The 5,315-nt window shown below is 55.3% G+C and overlaps 1 non-coding gene across 1 annotated transcript; it reads right to left on the bottom strand.

The window, feature by feature from the left end:
* Positions 1-219: 219 nt before the first annotated feature.
* TRNAQ-UUG (transfer RNA glutamine (anticodon UUG)) lies at positions 220-304 on the bottom strand. The gene is given in 2 exon segments: positions 220-254; positions 268-304. It is a non-coding gene; the product is annotated as a tRNA-Gln (tRNA).
* Between the last annotated feature and the right edge of the window lie 5,011 nt (positions 305-5,315).

Below are 5,315 nucleotides of genomic sequence, written 5' to 3'. Positions count from 1 at the left end.
TCTGTGTTCTCCTTTGTAAGATACGAAAAATCACACTTTGCAGCTTTGTTTAGTAGATTACATTTTTACTGATGTAACTAAAGCTGTGCCTTATTGTGCATTTTCTTTTCTTTTTTTTAAATATTAACTTATTTTTGGGAGAGTGCAAGTAGGAGAGGGGCAGAGAGAAGGGGACACAGAATCTGATGCAGGCTCTGTGCTGACAGTCTGACAGTGTTGAGCCCGAAGTGGGGCTCGAACCCACGAACCACGAGATTATGACCTGAGCCAAAGTCGGACGCTCAACCGACTGAGCCACCCAGGCGCCCCTATTATGCATTTTCTATAGACAAAGCATTTGGTTAGATATTCTCATAGGCAGCATTTCAGTTATTCAGTCTAGGAGGAAAGGGAAAGGATATCTTTACCTCTGTTTTATGTATGAGGAGGCTCTTGCAGAGGTTAGAGCATTTATCCTGCCGCTAAGAAGTGGTCCAGCTGGATTCAGACCCAGGCGTTTTGATTCCGGACTCTATACTTTTTTTTAATCACTGCCTCCTGGGGCATGCCTGCTCTTCCACACCTGGAACAGCGTCGGGCACACAGAGGACCCTCAACTAACAGTGGCCACCGTGCATCCCAAGTGCATATGCATCGGGGGCCCCGGCACAGGCAGATCATGACCAGAAATGATCAAGGTAATTTGCAAACATCACTGCAATCGACTGTGGTCCACAGCCCCACGAGCAGGAGATCATAGGCGCTGTCTAAGCAGGTTCCGGATGTCCTGGGCCTGGGAACAGATGACGGATGGGGGCTGAGGGCGTGGCCTGAGTGCACACCTCAACTGTGGCTTTGAGGCGCAGTCCCGGATGAGCACAGCTGCACCCCCATTCTGCTCTCCTCCCTGGGACAGGGAGTGAGCCATCCTAAGGCTGCTCCGGATTCGGAGATGGTGGCGGAGAATTCACCCTCAATACTGTACCCACCCTCAACAGCCACCCCTTGTAGCTGAAGGCGGGGGGCGCGGCATTTGCATTCTGGGGTCACTGCACGTTCAGGATGGGGCATTGCCTGGGGCTTTGGGGGGCTGGGGCTTGGCGTGGGGTGCATCTCTGGGTACTGCCCAGGAACTGGAAGGCACGGCTGTGAAGGAGGAAGTAGCTGTGGCCTGAACCCCGGGAAACATGGCATCCGAGGGCTGGTCAGTCCAGTGGGGGGTGGGTTCCACGAAGCCCTGCTCGCTGTCCCATCGCCAGAGCACCCTGTCCTTGAGGGACATGAAGGAGACAGCGGCCTTCAGAGCGCCGCGAGGGCTCAGCTACCGGTTGACAACTGGTGATTCAGAGAGAGCTCGGATTTGCATCCACTTTGCATCTCATTTACATAGGACCGCAGGCTGCCTGGCCCGCGCCTCATGCTCATCCTCTTTGGGGGTGACGGTGGGGGGGCTCCTCCATGCCCTGTGCTCTGGAGAGGAGGAGGGGAGCCAGCAGGGGAGACAGGGCCCCTACCCGGGGCTGCAGGGACAAAGATTGGCTCCCCTGAGGTCCGGCGGTCCCTGGAAAACTGCCAGTGGGCAGGAAGTTCTTTTTTTCTGGGGGGTCATTTTGTCTCTGAAGCCGAGAGCTCACTGTGCTAACGAAGTGGCCCTTGTGGCTTAATGTCTATTTGGGTCACTCGGTTTCTGCGGCTGCCGGTAGCACAGCCGTCCTGAGCGCTCTAGAAAAGGGGGAGACTCATTGTCCTGGGTTTGAATGAAATTCTTTCTACAGAAATTCTTTCATTACCATCACTCCAGGTGACAGAAGACTCAGCGGGCCCCTTCCAGGGCCGGGCGGGCGGGCTTGCACGCCCCCTCCCCATGACAGGCCAGGCTGGACTCAGGGCCTGGGGGCGTTGTGAGTCCCCCAGGACCTACCCCGGGCTTCCTGTCGAAGGAGATTCACCCCAGAGGGTCTGAAGCCTTTACCCTTTCCAGGTTTCGAATGCCGAGAGAGACTGTGACCGAACTTTGTGTGCGCAAAATCACGGGTTTGGTTGGACTGTGCCCACCCCGGACCCCCCACACCCTGATACTCAATCCCGGAAGGCGGGAAACAACCATGGAGGCACATTGCCTCTCTTTCCTCCCTTGGAAACAGACAGTAGCCGAGCAAGATGGCTAGAGCGGGCTTCCACACCCAGACACACCCAGCTCCTTGGCTGGAGCTTTAGAGGAGGTGGCTGGTCCTGTGTCCAGTGCTTGACAAGATCAAATCCCAGCTCTACCACTTGTCCCTGTGTGGCCACGGGCCGGTCCTGAACCTTTCGGAGTCTTTTTTTTTTTTAAGTTTTAAAAATATTTATTTGCTTTTGAGAGAGAGAGAGAGAGCATGAGCAGGGGAGGGGCATAGAGAGGGAGACACAGAATCCGAAGCAGCTCCAGGCTCCGAGCTGTCAGCACAGAGCCCGGCGCGGGGCTTGAACTCACAGACCGCGAGATCATGACCTGAGCTGAAGTTGGACGCTTCACCGACTGAGCCCCCCAGGCGCCCCTGCACTTCTCTGAGTCTTAGCTTCCTGCTGTCCCATAAGCACAACACCACCTTGAAATCGATACTTATTAGCAAATCTGAGGTCCAGGGGTCAGTGGCATCTGACCCTTCACGACGGGTTTTCTCAGGGCCTAGGTCTCCTCCTTTCCTACCCCACCCCCTCCTCGGCTTCACGGGTTCAGCATTTAGGGCAAACATCAACCGTCACCCAGAGGTCCTGGGATCTGACCTCAGCGGGTGCCTGTCACTCCTTCTGACCCTGCTCTGCCGAAGGGGAGGCCGGGCTGGCGCCTCAGCCCTGCCAAGCACACCGCTACCAGGTAGGAGCCCACGGCACCCGTCTTCCCCCCACACTCGGAGAAGGAAGGGGGGTTGTTGGAGGGGGGTGACCGAGGCCTGGGAAACACCCAGCAATAAAGGACTTTAAAATAGATTTACTTTAATTATATACTTCGGTAATTTGCTACAGCTTCCCATCCTATTATTAAATTACGACAGTAACTCATCTAATGGATTTTCACCGAGAAAACATTCCTTTTATTTTATTATGTTTTTGTGCTACGGTGTATAATGAAGGCAACAAGTTCTGGCCCTGGTTTCCGGCGTGGGCGGACCATGGGGTGCGGGGTGGGGAAGGGGCCCCGAAGAGCAGGGGGGAGTCAGGGTGCTGCCTGCTGGCTCAGGGCAGGCCCAGACGAGCTGAAGGTGCAGGGCTGGGGCCGGACGGGGGTGGCCGAGGGGGCTGCTGGGGGTGGGTGAGGATGGGCGAGTGGACAAGATGGACAGAATGGGGTCACGGCTTCCCGGGGAGCAGGGAGGAGGATGGGAGGATTCCCTCCATCGCCTGCCCTCTGCCCTTTGGAGGCGGGAGGGGAGAAGAGAGGTGCGGGAAAGAGCCCAGCATGGGAGTCCTGGGCGCCTCGTTTTCTTTGGCCCAGAAGGAGTGTCCCTGAAGAAAGCCAGGGCCACCCGCCTCTGCTCCACCACCCTCAAATCCAGTCCCGTGCTCGAGTGTGGCTGGAGGGGCAGAAGCTGGCGTCAAGGCCCCTCCCACAGGAGTGCTCAGGGTCTGGAAGATTCCGGGCTTGGTGGAGCCCTCATTGTTCGCCTCGGTCTTCCCCAGCTTCTCTGAGCTGGGGCCCTTGGGCACCCAGAGGCGCAGCTGTCGCTCTGCCTGAACGTCAAAGACAGAGGGAGAGTACGTATGCGGGTCGTCGCCACGGTCCTGCGTGGTGGGGACTGGAGGCGAGCCACCCGTAACCCTCATCGTAATAATAAAAGCACGTTTTGAGCATTAACCATTTGCCTGGCCTGCTGTTCAGCACTTTATTAAGTACAGGAAAACCTTGGTTTGGGAGCATAATTCACTCCGGGGACACGCTTGTCATCCAGAGCACTCGTATCGGAGCGAATTTCCCCATAGGAAACGCTGGAAACTCAGGTGATCCGTTCCACAGCCCCCAAAATATTCACATAAAAATGATTGCAATACTGTATATAATACAAGATAATAAAGAAAATACAAAATATAAAGAAAAATAAACAAATTAATCGAAACTTCCCTTTGAAGTCCTTCGTGGCTGGTGTGAGGGAGACGAGAGAGGGGAGGGTTATTACGTAGGACAATGTTCACCATCACTAATGGAATCACTGCTCTCTACGGGCTCAACGGACCCTTTTCCTTTTCATGCAGCTGTAACAAGGAGCTTATGCCATGACCTAGAAAGAAGCAAAGGCTTCCTAGGCTCACTCTTGTCTGGAAAAGCAAGGGACAGTCCAGAGGTGCTTTGACGTGACAAAAATACACCAGTGCCAGTTGTGAGCACCTTCCAACGTTCTGAAAAATCACTGATTCCTGCCAAACACCGTGGCCTGAGACCTGGCATCCGAGCACAGGAGGCGATCACCCACAATCCCTCAGCGAGTGAGAGAGAGAAACATTGGCTCAGTCTTGATCATGTGATGTTCGGTGTCACGTACTACTTCTATTGCAAGACCTCGCTCATTTACCAAGTTAAAATTTTTTAGAGGGGCGCCTCGGGGGCTCAGTCAGTTGAGCTTCCAACTTCAGCTCAGGTCATGATCTTGCAGTTTGTGGGTTCAAGCCCCGCGTAGGGCTCTGTGCTGACAGCTCGGAGCCTGGAGCTGCTTCACGTTCTGTGTCTCCCTCCTTCTCTGTCCCTCCCCCACTCATGCTCTGTCTCTCTCTCAAAAATAAATGTTAACAAATTTTTAAAAATTTATTAGAAATGTCTGTTCATCTTGCAGAACAAGTTACTCGCCATCCAAGGTTTTACTGACGTTACAATCACGGCAGCACTCTTACGAGGTAGTATTGATCATTCTTCATTTACATGCAAGGAAACTGAGGTGTCGGTCAGCTCATTAGAGGTAGAAGTGCTGAATGCCTGGTGGAGAACTTGACCTAGACGTGACTCGAAGCTCAGGCTGGTCACAGCTGGTTCCAAGAGGCTAGCGTGCCAAGGCCACCTGGGCAGGCCCCAGTGTGTGGAGGGCGGGAACGGCTTCTCCGGTGGCTCCGCTACGTGGGAGGAGGTGGCAGTTGGCCTCCCTGGGGATCCGTGTTGCTGCGGCGGTGGTGGCGGCGGCTGCAGGTCACTCCTCGAGGCCTCCTGCGGGCCCACCCGGCTCTTCCCTCCTCCTCTCCGGGTCATGGTCCTCCTCTCTCCAGGCCCCGCCCCCTCTGGGACGGGGACCCGGCCCAGACTCGGGTCTGATGTGTGGGCCCAGCTCGCCGGGTTCTGCCCTCACTCGGCCCCACACCTGCCCAGTCCACCC

This window comes from Crocuta crocuta, unplaced genomic scaffold (assembly GCF_008692635.1).
Source record: "Crocuta crocuta isolate KB4526 unplaced genomic scaffold, BGI_CrCroc_1.0 scaffold50, whole genome shotgun sequence".
Taxonomy (NCBI): domain Eukaryota; kingdom Metazoa; phylum Chordata; class Mammalia; order Carnivora; family Hyaenidae; genus Crocuta; species Crocuta crocuta.
This window is presented reverse-complemented; position numbering and strand designations above follow the sequence as displayed.